We start from the raw sequence: 14,433 nt of genomic DNA on the forward strand, positions 1-14,433 counted from the left end.
TTAAAGGTACAGTGTTCTGCACTAATATTAAGTCTCTCTGAAGCCTAGAAACACCTTTTTTTAAGTTAAATTCACAGCGAATTTATTCGACTCGAATCGAATATTGTCCACGAATTCGCCGAATCAGTCGAATCGAATTTTTCATTTCTTCGCTCATCTCTACTGTCCATACCTCTATTAAAACAGATGAAGATCATTGCCTTCCCTTCCATTGCTTATTCTTACCTTCCCTTTGCTACTCTGTTCACCTGCTAGAGCAAAGTAAATAACCCTGTTCCTTCTAGTTTTCGGTGGCTTTCCTATTCCTTAGACTATATTGACTTGGAATTTACACAAGGTCTTTATGCTCTGGTGGGGAACAGGGCTGCAGGGGACTGAATGGAAAATAAGTATAAACAATGAGGAAAGGAAGGGTAATTTACAAACAACTAAATTGTGGGACCTCTGCTAAAACAGGCAAGCAGAGGGTAAAACAGGCAAACAGAGAGCAAAGGACTGCAGGTGGTTCAAGGCAATGTTCCTATGGTCTAGCAAAATGCAAACACAGGTAGTCAGCATTTTTCAGTAAATCCACAGTACAAGTTTATTTATCCATAGCAAATACAGGTCAAAAACGGTATGACTGTTTTTGCCAATCCTGGTCTGAAGCTGTCCATACAACATGGAAAGAATTTTCATATTGAAGGATATGGGGCAGGGGGCACAAACAGGGTCAACCATGGCTTGAATTTTGGCTGGTTTATCAGGTTCTGGCCAAAGGTCAAGTCGTAGGTGACCCTATCAGCACCCTCCTTTCCAACAACCTTCAATCTGAAAATTGAAAGAGCTGGAAGGAAAACTGTCGGCCCCCCCAGCAGCTGCATCTGATCAGATGCAAGCATTGTTCATGTAGTGTGATAGCCACAGGTGCTGGCTGTCAAAAAACATTAGTTTCCACTGCAGATTCTTTCATCCATGCTTGTAGTGTGAATTGGAGAATCGATAGATATCTCTCATTCAGGCTTTCAGGGATGAATAAGAGGAATCTTACATTGTATGGCCAGCTATAGTAGCTCACCAGTATTGCCTGTGGTCCTTCCAAAGCTGAACTTTCCTCAATTACTGACTTACCATGCATTATTCTGCACTGTATAAGTGTAGCGCCCTCTAGTGTACATAGTTGGTTTAGGGCCTGGGTATAGCTAGAGAGTTTTTTTCAGGTCAGGCTGGAGGGCTGTACAGGTCAGTTCTCTGGTACCTCCCCCTGCTCTAGAAGCTTGGAGAAGCCAGTAGGTGGAGGCAAGGAAGAGCTTATCTGCATATTCATGGAAGTCTGAGCAATCCCAGGCAGGAGGCCTGGCAGTGTGGCAGACTGGCCCATAAACATGAGAGAGTTTGGCCAGCAAGGGGAGTCAGATGGAAGATGGATGGTTGAGGTGCTGCTGTGTTGCCTAGGAGGGTGCCCCGGAGAAGGAAGTTCTGCCTCCAGTCTGGTGGTTGGAGGGTGGAGGCAAAATTAAGCTCCACTGCACTGCAGTCCACCGGGGAAGAACAGCCTGCATAATATGGAAAAGAACCACCCCAGCAGAAGACCTGAAAGAAGTTCTAGCCACAGCTGCAGGGCAAGGACAGTGTGAGTACCTCTACACTCCCAGGGCCTATAAGGGAGAAGTCTGCTAGCTGCAAGTTCTTGGCAAGTCTTCAGGGGACAGTTTATTGCTTACCAAATCCCTTATCTTGGGATAAGATACTGTGGCCAGGTAGGCTGGTATTGTTTTTCACTAAGGGGACTGAGAGCATCTACAAGTTAAAACTTTGCTAAAAATCCAGTCGGGGGGACAGCAGACTCCTCGGAGGGGCCTACTTTGACAAAGACTGTTCCTGTTCCAGAGGGAATATAGTCAAGTATCTGTTGTTGCAGAGTGCCAGAGAAGGACGTTGTCCTAATTTTTGATGTTCTGCAAGTCAAGTTGGGTATCCCATGAACCCTTTTTCCCTATATAAAATTAAATCCCCAAGCAATACAAAAAAACAAGCCCATGGACTGTTTTTCATATCTGGATACAAGTTGGAAAATGTGTGTTGCCTGGCTGTGCAGGAAAATAGGGAAACTCAAAATCAGTGGCTGTCAAGGGTGTAGTACTAATTTAAGCACCAGGCCCAGATTCAAGTTTATTCCATTGTAAAACCTGAAGGAGGATTATATGCAAAGCTAAAGCATTTCAGAGCCTAAAGCCACATTCCATACATCGGGGCTTGATAGATATGAAACAATGTATTTGGACTTTATGATATTAAAAGGATCATTTAATAAAGTGTACTTTAGTTTGGAAAGTTTGTCAGCAGCTGGTTGGAGTATCACTATGGGGAGGTTATCAGCTTAGTAGTCACAATTTTGCTTCCTCATATGAAAGCCTCCAGGAGGAAGAACAGTGAGCATTACAGCAGTGAAATCACCAAATCTCACTCCATAGCTCCTGAGAATAGCTGTCAAAAGAAACAGTGTCTTAGATTCACACTGAAGATATACAGCTGCATGGCTTACTAACCAGGAAGGGAGCTGGTATTTTTCAGTCGGAATTCTAAACAATTAACACCTCTAGATGTTTCCTATAACATATCAAATCTTAACGTTTTGAGTTCAGTTCCTCCTATAGTGGACCTTTTGTTTTGTCTAGCATGGACAAATCACATATTCACCAGACTGCTAAATTTCAGACTTCACAATAATAATTTCTGCAAGATATCACTTAACATCCCTACTTTACATTAGCTTCATTTTCTTACCTTTTGTTTTTATAGCAATTAGTTTTTTTCTGTTGAATAAGCTCTATTCAACTTCTGGTTCTGTCCTGTTATGTTTCCGTTAAAGCCTCTGGGGAACCTAGTCTGCAGTCCATTGGTCAGGCACATTATTATACAGTATTTATATAGCACTAAAAGGTTTGCTCAGCGCTGTACATTATAGTGGGGGACAGAACATGAGACAATACAGTAACAAAACAAAACATGAGGGGGTCAAGGGCCCTGCTCTTTCGAGCTTACAATCTAGGAGGGAGGGGATAGTGGTACAGGAGGAAGTGGCTGTGGGGGATGGAGTGGTAGGAGGAGTGTAGGAGATTGGCTGTTAGGTGAGGGTGGGGTAGGCTTTCCTGAAGAGATGGGTTTTCAGGGTGCGCCTAAAGGCGAGGAGGGTAGGTGACAGTCTGATGGATTAGGGTAGTGAGTTCCAGAGGATGGGGGAAGTCCTGGAGAAGTCCTGCAGTCGGGCGTGGGAGGTGGAGACCAGGGAGCTAGAAAGTAGGAGGTCTTCTGAGGTGCGAAGAGTACGGGTTGGGTGGTATTTGGGTATCAGGTCGGTGAGGTAGTTTGGGGCACAGTTATGAATGGCTTTGTATGTCTGTGTTAGTAGTTTAAATTTAATGGGTTGTGCAATCGGGAGCCAGTGGAGGGAATGACAGAGGGGGGTGGCGGATACGGAACGGTTGGTAAGGTGGATGAGTCTGGCCACAGAGTTCAGGATAGACTGAAGCGGGGATAGTCTGTGATGAGGTAGGCTGGTGAGAAGGGGGTTGCAGTAGTCCAGACGTGAGATAATAAGGGAGTGAACGAGTTGTTTAGTAGTGTCTGGGGTTAGGAACGTAAAATTAGAATTGAATAATTACTTGTGAGCCACTAGAAGTTTTCTTACTCTATAATCAATTAATTACGTGCATAAAAAATGTATATAAAAAATATACATGTAAACTACTGAAGTATTACTAATTAGTTCATTGCGTGCTTTAATGAATTTCATAAAATATTAGATCGCCAGGTACTTATTACACCCTCTCTAGGTGTATGAATGTTAACTTTAGATACCAATATTGTACCGCGCTCCAATATATGCAACCTTATGTGATATTATAAATTACTAAGTGTACCACCAATAATCCAATAATTATATAAATAAATTATACTTAAATATATAATTAATGTAAATATATAAATTAATTATTTAATAAATGTGAAAAAATAAATAATTTTTTAAAAAATATATAAGTGAAAAATATATATGAGAAAAAAATTAATTTGAAATGGGAATGACAGTTCACTTCTTTGGGAATGAGATGGTATAGTAGTTCAATCTAATCTGTGTGATGAGTCTGTGTTCACAGCGTGAACCTCTCTCTCCTTTCTCCTCTCCTCTCTCCTCAGCACAGCCTTCTCAATAGGACTTTCTCCGCTGGCTGCTTGGCTTATTCCTCCATATACGGAACATACAGAGAAGGGAAAAGAAACATAGTGTCTTATCCGGGATAACGATTATTTATTAAGCTTTGATCTCCCACTCACATTGTGTAAATATAAGTAGCGCTTTGTATGGAATGTATCCAGATCGTACTACAAACAGCCTTCCAGGTGTGTTTGCCTTCAATGAATATACTCGCCGTTCCTCTGTGGATGCGTGATGACGTCACCGCCCCTCCCCTACGCGTTACGTTACAGGGACTCGTAGCTTCCTCTGGGGGATGTAGTTTTGCATGCCATCATGCACAGAGACTATTTATATCCTACCGGCGCCATTTTTGCTATGATATATTAGCTCTTCGTTTCTCCTCCATAATTTTGGAGTTCAGACTGTGTCTTAAGTTTTAAATTAAAATATAAAAATCTTAAAAAAAAAAAATATAAAAAATATAAAAAAAACATAAAAAAAAAAATAAATAAATAAAAAATTAAAAAAATTTTTTTTAAAAAATTTAATAAAAATGAGAATGAAAATAGAAATAAAAATACAAATAAAAATAAAGATAAAAATAAAATTAAAAATCAAAATCAAAAATCATATGTATGACATTGAGACACAGTCTGAACTCCAAAATTATGGAGGAGAAACGAAGAGCTAATATATCATAGCAAAAATGGCGCCGGTAGGATATAAATAGTCTCTGTGCATGATGGCATGCAAAACTACATCCCGCAGAGGAAGCTACGAGTCCCTGTAGCGTAACGCGTAGGGGAGGGGCGGTGACGTCATCACGCATCCACAGAGGAACGGCGAGTATATTCATTGAAGGCAAACACACCTGCAAGGCTGTTTGTAGTACGATCTGGATACATTCCATACAAAGCGCTACTTATATTTACACAATGTGAGTGGGAGATCAAAGCTTAATAAATAATCGTTATCCCGGATAAGACACTATGTTTCTTTTCCCTTCTCTGTATGTTCCGTATATGGAGGAATAAGCCAAGCAGCCAGCGGAGAAAGTCCTATTGAGAAGGCTGTGCTGAGGAGAGAGGAGAGGAGAAAGGAGAGAGAGGTTCACGCTGTGAACACAGACTCATCACACAGATTAGATTGAACTACTATACCATCTCATTCCCAAAGAAATGAACTGTCATTCCCATTTCAAATTAATTTTTTTCTCATATATATTTTTCACTTATATATTTTTTAAAAAATTATTTATTTTTTCACATTTATTAAATAATTAATTTATATATTTACATTAATTATATATTTAAGTATAATTTATTTATATAATTATTGGATTATTGGTGGTACACTTAGTAATTTATAATATCACATAAGGTTGAATATATTGGAGCGCGGTACAATACTGGGGTTAGGAACGTACTATTTTGGAGATGTTGCGGAGGTGGAGCATGTATGAGTTTGCCAACGATTGGACATGGGGTTGGAAGGACAGGTTTGAGTCTAGAGTGACACCTAGGACTTTACTCCTTGCTATGATTGGACAACAGTGCACAGAACTCCAGTCCTACGGACATACTGGAAGAGGTACAATAGTGCTTTGTACTCTTCCTAAATGTAATTTCCTCATGAATCCTGGGTTATCACTCCCTACAATAATGCTAGTGACAGCTAAACAGAGTAACTTCAGCTAAATCCTTTTTCATTTTTTTTTACAGTAAGGGTTAAAACCTTTACCATTTTATTATTGTGTTCCCATAGTAGAAACTCTCTATCTTGGATAGAAAAAAGAAGGAAGGAAAAATATATGCTACAGCTGATATGGGGACAAAGTAGACGGGGATTCCCAGTAAGAATAAGTGTTCAGTGACAGCTGTCTAAAGTAAAATTTATCTTCTTCTTAGACAAGAAATGTTGCAAATTGGTAAAGCAGACAGCAATAAGGAAAGCAAAACAAACCTTAACAATAAATTCCTCACTGTAAACACTTATTACAGTGTGCGTCCATGCTTCATAGTGTGCGTTGCATGTTGGGCTGTCTAATAAGAAAGTCCATCGCTAGGACTGTTCTTGATAATAATACAATAAACTGGAGATCTATACAACACCATCACTACAGTAAAGGAAACGGGGACATACAGTACCTCCTTTGAGTCATTCTGCTGTGTGTGTGCAATCCATGGTCCTGCTCTTCAGGTCTGTATTCACAGCACAGCAGTAAACAGCTGTCTGAGGTTTCCTGCAAAACGGTAAAACAAATAAGTATTTTTATGCAACATTTATTATTTAGCTGACTAAATAAAGACATTTTCTTTAACATAAAAAAATTAGATTTTTTTTTATTCATGAACATGACGCATGAAGCCCCTGGTTCACATTAAGCTACAATGTTACCTAAAAAAAAAGATAATAGTGCCTAAAGGATGCTAAAATGACATCAAATAAATATATTGAGAGGCCATTTTATCATGTGCTAAAAACCGCTTAGCAGCTTTATGAATCAGAACCAAATAAAGAACAAAATGTGGTAAAACATTTTACATTCCATTGAACAATACATAATAATAATGAACATATTTCTAATTGAGATTAATACATGGTAATTGTGAGAACTTCTGACACTGTAAACAGGACAGAAGAATAGTTTCAGAAGTCTTGAAATAAGGCTTGGATCACATAAATATGCTGTGTTTACCAGCCCTTTCACATCTATGCATATGCAAAAATGTACAACAATAATAATATTATAAACCTTGTAATAATAATGCACAAAAATTCTACATGACCATTTGCACTGCGCTGCAACACATACAGAAGACATGAACTAGCAACATTGTAAATTGCTGGGATTTTTGTATAAAATGCATAATCACGCGGTAAAACAAGGTTGAATGGGCCCTTACTATGCAGTTATTCATCCTTTACTGTAATACTATTTGGAGTACAAGTCCTGTACTCTTTTGGGGAATTCCTATGGAACGCTATCAGTGTGAAAAAATAATACAGGCATTACTCTACTTCACATTCCTACATGTGGAATTCAGTATAAATGTAGCCATTGAGAATATAGAATATTTAGGTAGAGAAGCATCCTCTTGTGCCAAAATAACAGAGTTCCAATTCATTTCAAAACTGTACTAACTGCTAAACTATAGCAAGGCTGTGAGTAAATTTCATTACATGGTAAATTCTTGGCATAATTCTTCATGTTCTAGTGTAGTACCCATTTTAGAAAATGCAGGTTTTGACCCTACAATGGGTTTATTGCTTGACTATTTGCTAGGTCATGTTAGCAGGCTGAGCTATTTATTTAAAGATGCAGTCCATGTTATTTTGGTAGATGCTACTTTCCTACATTTCCTGTGAACCGCAGTGCTGCCATCTCTGTGCTCTCTAGTTTGTGCCATTGATAGGTAAACTTCTACATGTTTAAGTGCAACATAAAGCGTAAGCTCATACTGGACAACTACAGTGCCTGGGTTTATTGCAGGAAATTCTTGCTACTAGAGTCCCTTAAAGATATATAAAGCCTGACTTGTACGTCAGCCTACCCACCCACTAGCTGAAATATCACTTTTGGGATAGAATGACTTAAAAAAATAAGATCACATTTAAAACACATTATTTCTTTAATTTACCTACAAGTATAACCTTTGATCTTTTCTGTTCTATTTCTTGATAAAAACACAGGGCTCTCAGTTTTATTGGCATCCTTTTAGATTTTGGTTTTCATTTTATGTGCTCACAATTGGTTGGCAGAGATGAGCATGGAACACACCAATGTAAAAAAGATATTGGGGATCTTATAAGGTTTTATATCAGATATTTTTCTTTTCTTGAGAAAGGTAGTTGTAACTATACATTGACTTTCATCTTTCACTGTAGAATTTTTGGTGGATTCCTCAAAAGTGCTTTAGTTAATTATCCATTTTTAGTAATCTATCATTAACCCTTTAAACCTAATTGATAAGCTAAAATCTTCTTGTTAAAACAAATAGCATTAATTAATAACTTATAGCATCCAACAAATTGATATTGCCATGAGGGAATATCTGGAGCAATGCCAATGCAAGAATGCTATAATTTATTTTTGCATCTCTGCAGACCATATTAGATCATTGTTTCTAAATAAGGAAAGAAAAAAAGACTGTATACAAATTCTACTGGGCGGAGTTGGGAATCAGTGGTCTGTTCAGTAGTAGATGTTCTGAGAACACAAGATTTCCTAGACCCAGGAGTGTTTTACACATCTAATAGTGGATTCAGAATGTGTGCATAATTCATCTAGGTTGTGGGCATAGGCACAATTTGTAAACTATCTCTAATCTTTTTATAGAAGACTATTCACTAGCGTTGTTAGCCAAGAGAGCTCAGGACATAACTGAGGTCTTTTCGGCAATCAATGAAGTCAAGGTCTTATTACTAAAATTGTCAAGAACTGTTTCCAGTGACTATTTCTGGGCCATAGTAGTCCAAAGCAAATTATAATTCAGACAGCACCATGTGATTGGTTTATGTTGCTGTGCTCACCTTTTGTGTGCATATATGTAATGACCTTCCATTGATCGGGCAGAACTGTGGTGGCTAGATAGGGCTACGCTGGTGCAGAGTTACAAGGTTCTGTGTTTACACTAGAGGCCTAGTGCAACACAAAATCTAAATTCAGCTCTGATCAAATTTCACACGGCTCTCAGACTGGCTCTGAAGGCAAAATGAGATATCTCATAGCACACACAGAGATGAGGCATGTTCCAGCCATAAGTAATCCAGTAGTAATGACTTCGAAAGAACATTGGTTGACCATATCAATTTGAAAACAGTCTGATCATTAAAAGATTTATTCAGAAGTAAAGCCTGCAGTTCTATCTCTCCTGACATTGTTTTTAACTCGTTATTATTGGGGTAGTAGTTTTTGGGATCAGAGTGTCAATGCTAAGATATTTCATAACATTTCACATGCATTTTCAGGATCATACACTTGTATCTGTCTGCATTGTTGTTACGTATGCCAAATTGGCACTATTGCGTATACTGCAAGTGATAATTTGCTGTTTTAACTACTTTGATATTGCGCTATTGTAAAGAAAAAAAAGCAGGGGAACTCAATTTTCTGTAGCACTGTCTATAAATGGTGCAGCAGAAAACCTGCATGGGCAGTCAATGCATCCTTTGAATGTTTGTAAGCAAGCACACATCACAGACAAAATGCACAGAGCCAATCAGAGTGGCTCTATACCTTGTGATGGCTGAGGATCCAGCACTGGATTTGTTTACAAATATTCATCCCTCCCCTTCCTTTCACAACAAAGGAAAGATGATTGCAGGAAGGAAGGGATTGTAGGGGGATGGGGGAGTGTTAAAATGCCACGGGGCACCAACAATTGAAGGTTTTAAAATGTCACAGACCACCATTGATTAGGGAAGGAGGAATTTATGGATACTACTTGGCTTTCTTGGGGGATATTTAAAGGTTAAGTGAACCTTAATCACCTCACCTCAAAACCAGAATGTTTCTTCCTTTCCAAAAAATTGTGGCAAAACGTGAGATTATCTTGGGGTGTTTAACTTCCAAAACAGGATTGTTTTGGAGATGTTTGTACTGCCCTGTTTATAGGTAAAATGAAAAAAAAAGGAAAAAGCTCTGAATGGCTAAAAAAATTAGATAAATTTATTTGGGTACACTATTGCATGACTTTGTAGTTGTCATTCAAACTATAACAAAACTGAAAAATGAACAGTAATTAAGGGGTATTATATATCAAGTAGTTATTTATTTTTAATTAAAATCTTTTATTAAACTTTTTTTCCATTACAAAAATAAAGCAAAGTATCATTTACAACCAAAATACAAACATTCCCCTAAGTTTTGCAATCCAACTTACCCCCTCCCCCCCCCCTCATCCAAACCCCCTTACAATTTACCCCGGTTCATATAGCTCTTCCCTTCTCTTTACAACTTTCCATTCTATACCTGTGATCTTTCTCCTCAATCTTATATATCCCAGAGGTAACATGTTTTGGCGCCATACTGGAACCCAACATCTTTTCAAACGGGAGCATGTCCTCAGTGGTTGGGGCAACTTTGCAATAAAATGTCTCAATTGATAGTATCTCAGTTCATCTAACGGCACAAATAACTCTTTTTTACCCTTTAAGTCTTGAAAAGTGCCCAACTTCCCTTTAACTACTATATCCCCCAAACATGCACCTACATTTCCCCAAAATGTTATCCTTCCCCGGCAGGAAAAACTCAGTACCCACCAGGGAATCAACAGTGAATTATATTTCCAATCCATTCGATTGTGCATTATATTCCATACTCTTAATACCTCCTGTGTCAATGTACTACTAGTCTCATCCATAGTGCAAAACTTTAGTGGTATCCAGATAATCCTCTCTAATCGTTTATTACTTTATATACTTTCTATTTTAACCCAACTCTTCCCCTGTGAATTTTATGTCCAATCTACAATTTGTGACAATATCACCACAGTATAATTATTCTTAAAATTGGGCAGGTTTATTCCTCTTTTTTCTTTCTTATTACACAGAACTTCACACCTAATTCTCAGTTTCTTATTAGCCCATATATATTTAAGTATTAGTTTTTTATTATCCCAAAGAAGGATCCTGGGATATGGACTGGGAGCATGTGGAATTTATATAAGATTTTTTGGACTATCACCATCTTAACCAAATTTATAAGCCCGATCCAAGAGACCCTTCCCCTTGAAAGTCTTCTCAACTTATCCTTTATTTCATTTAATAATAGGATATAGTTTACCCGGTATATATTATTTATAGAAGGAGTCAACCTTACGCCTAGGTAACCTAATTCCTTCTCCCTCCATGGAAATGGGAAGTCTTTTTGTAAGGTCAGCATCACATTCTTTGAAACACTAATGTTCAAGATCTCTGATTTTGAAGGGTTTATCTTCAAGTTTGAAAGCTCTCTGTACCCTTTTAGTAATCCCATTAGGTTAGGTAAGGTTAACCCAGGATTCACAATATAAAACAACATATCATCAGTATATGCTGCTACCTTATGCTCTATCTCACCTATCTTGATACCTCTTATATCTACACTCATTCTTACCATCGCCAACAAAGGTTCCAGGGATATTACAAATAATAACGGGGATAAGGGGCATCCCCCTGTTTTGTACCGTTGTACATCGTAGAAGACCTTGAGAGGGACCCATTTACTTTCACCACCGCTTACGGGTGGTTATAGAGCTCCTTTATCCAACTCATCATCTTCGCCCCTATTCCCAAGGCCTCTAAGGCAGGGGTGGGCAACTGTGGCCCTCCAGCTGTTGGCGAACTACAAGTTCCATCATGCCTCTGCCTTTGGGAGTCATGCTTGTAACTGTCAGTTTTGCAATGCCTCATGGGACTTGTAGTTCTACAACAGCTGGAGGGCTACAGTTGCCCACCCCTGCTCTAAGGTATTTATCATAAACCCCAGTCTACCTTGTCAAAAGCTTTCTCGGCATCGATCGACAATAAAATTGTTGGTAACTTTTCTCTCTTTGCCTTCTGTAAAATAAGCAATGTTCTTAAACCATTATCCCTCCCTTCCCTTCCTGGGACAAAACCCACCTGATCCAAATGTATCCATTCCGGCATCAGCTCTTTTAACCTCGTAGCTAGCACCTTCGCAAACAGTTTTGTATCTGTATTTAATAATGATATAGGTCTAAAGCTAGCTCATTGTGAACTATCCTTTCCTTCTTTTAGGATGATCGTTATATACGCTTGCAGCAATTCTGCTCTTATTCCCATTCCCTCTCCTAAGGCGTTCATGTATGTACAAAATTTAGGGACCAATAAGTCTCCAAAGCTCTTATAATACCCCACCGTATACCCATCAGGTCTTGGGCTTTTCCCTCCTGCTGTATTCTTCAGGGCCAGATTAATTTCGTCCTGGGAGATCGCTTGTTCTAACTATATTAAGTTTTCTTTTGATATTCTTGGCAGGTCTGCTGCTTTTAAAAATTCCTGCTGTTTCCCCCTCTTTTCTTCCTCTGTAGCTTTCAGGTTCTTAGGTTTTACAATTTTTCGATTTCTTCTCCTTAAGTCTATTCATCAAATATTTTCCTGGTTTATTCCCCCACCAATATCTTTCTTTTGTGACCCTATTGAAAATCTTCCTTGATTCCTGTTCTAGTAGGTCTTTTAACTCTTTTCTTTTAAGTATTATCTTCGAATGAACCTCTGTATCCTGTCTCTATTTATGTGCCTGTTCTAACCTATATAACTCCTCTGTCACCACCTTTATTTTTCTTTCCCAAGCTTTCTTTTTTTTAGTTCCTGTAGCTATCTGGATTCCCCTTATTTCCTTCCCAAGTGGTGGCCAAAGAGACTTCCTCAGTTTAATTTAACAGAAAAAATTGCTCAATTTCCTCCCTTAACCTCCTCTCTACTTCCGGGTCCTGTATAAGCGTCTCATTTAATCTCCACATTGCCCTTTTGTTCCCTTCTCCTCCTACCTTGTCTATGCTCGATCATAATATAATCCAACCGTGAGTACGATCTGTGCGCCAGGGAGAAGAAGGTATAATCTCTTTCTCTGGGATTTCACTCTCCATACGTCCATTAGCTGACTTTGATGTAACTTCTTTTTCAACATTCTTAGTTTTTTACCTCCTCCTCTCTGCGCAATCGAAGACGTATCCATCCATGGATTAAGACAAAAATTACAATCTTCTGCCAAGACCAGGGTCCCCCTCTTAAACGCTGTAATTTTCCCCAACACTCCATACAGAAATAGTTCTGGATTTTGATTCAGGATATATATATTAACCAAGGTATAGCTTTGTCCCCGCATTTTCCCTCTTAAACATAGAAACCGTCCCTTTGGGTCCACCAGTCTCTCATCCACATCAAAACCCATGTTTTTTGAGAACCCGTTCGTTACTCTTTAGCCCTCTTTATTGGTGACTACGCGTAATATCAAGTTGAGTAGTACCTTGAGTGTAATTTGACATTAGTATCATATGATAGATGTGTCTCTCGTAAGAACACAACGTCTGCGGAGAGTTGATGAACTTCCCTAAGTATCTTATGTCTTTTGGTAGGAGAATTTAAACCTTTCACATTATATGTCAATAAATTAAGCAGGCTCATAGCTGTCTAATATTTCTGTTCTCTTTCTTGTTGAAAGGGAAAACGATATAGACTACCCATCTCATGGACCTTTCTCCAATCCCACCCTTCCACACATTCCCTCCATCCCACCCCCCCCCCTCCCCATACCCTCCCTCCCCCCCCCCCCTCCCACACACCCTAACCCTTACCTAAATAACTAAAAAACCCTTGACCTGTATGTTGCTCTGGAATCTGATGTAGGATTCCCCCACTGGTGATCCCTGAATTGGGGTAAAACTCTGAACATGAACACCTACTCCTACCCCCCCATCTCAGCATGGGTCTTAAGTGTTTAAAATCCTCTTTGGCTTCCCGACACCCCGCCAACTCTACCTGTTTTCCCCGAAGACCTATCGAAAAACAAACATATCAAGTGGTTAATGTGCCCTAACAAATCTTTTCTGCAATATGCAGTATAAATGATAACAATTGTGTTGCCAAGATTCAGCACACCAAATTATTGGTGCCAAAATGTCAGAAATGTAGGTACTAAATGCAGATGGTCTTATATTAGACACCCATGGTCTCTGTTTATCATGCTCATCTGCAACCCTCCATAAGTACAAATTAATTTTGTCACGGCACCTTTTTCACATTTCTCCTAATAACATATTTGTTATACAAATATAATTTCTCATTTATATTCACAGCCCCAATCGAGAGAACTTTTTATGATATTTCGTGACTACTCTCAGTGAGGTCACAGACAGCAAAAAGCTAGCAAATTCTAAACTTTTGCCACTCTATCCAGATTCTCACTGCTATTGGACTTAAATACTTAGAGAATGGTACTTTGATGGATGACACCTTATAGGCATGTTGAGTTTTTCCCCAAGTTTTTCACACGTGTGGGTATAATATAAGAAAATTCAACCGAAACCCCAAGCAACAGTACTCAGTTTGATATACACAAACACCTGGATAGCTGCTGCTCAGTTCATGTGAAAACCACATCCAGTGAAGGATATTACATAAGATCTGCACTTACCCAATCCTAACCCTTTTCAGCATACTACATAAACCATAAATCAACTCAAATGATCAAAACTTCAAATATAGAGTGCTACACAGTTCCATATAAAGTACAAGTGCCATAGAAGTGC

The 14,433-nt window shown here is 38.7% G+C and overlaps 1 protein-coding gene and 1 long non-coding RNA gene across 2 annotated transcripts in view; one reads left to right on the forward strand and one right to left on the reverse strand.

The window, feature by feature from the left end:
• KCNA7 (potassium voltage-gated channel subfamily A member 7) overlaps nucleotides 1-14,433 on the forward strand; it is a 129,580-nt gene that overhangs the window by 25,811 nt on the left and 89,336 nt on the right. The gene's annotated exons all lie outside the window — the stretch shown is intronic.
• LOC149458712 (uncharacterized) overlaps nucleotides 1-14,433 on the reverse strand; it is a 61,788-nt gene that overhangs the window by 15,197 nt on the left and 32,158 nt on the right. The window contains exon 2 of the long non-coding RNA XR_016313389.1: nucleotides 6,325-6,419. This is a non-coding gene — a long non-coding RNA (uncharacterized LOC149458712). The remainder of the gene's footprint in view (nucleotides 1-6,324; nucleotides 6,420-14,433) is intronic.

Source organism: Staurois parvus, unplaced genomic scaffold (assembly GCF_062004578.1).
Source record: "Staurois parvus isolate SC_StPar_1 unplaced genomic scaffold, SC_StPar_1.0 ptg000279l, whole genome shotgun sequence".
Lineage (NCBI taxonomy): Eukaryota > Metazoa > Chordata > Amphibia > Anura > Ranidae > Staurois > Staurois parvus.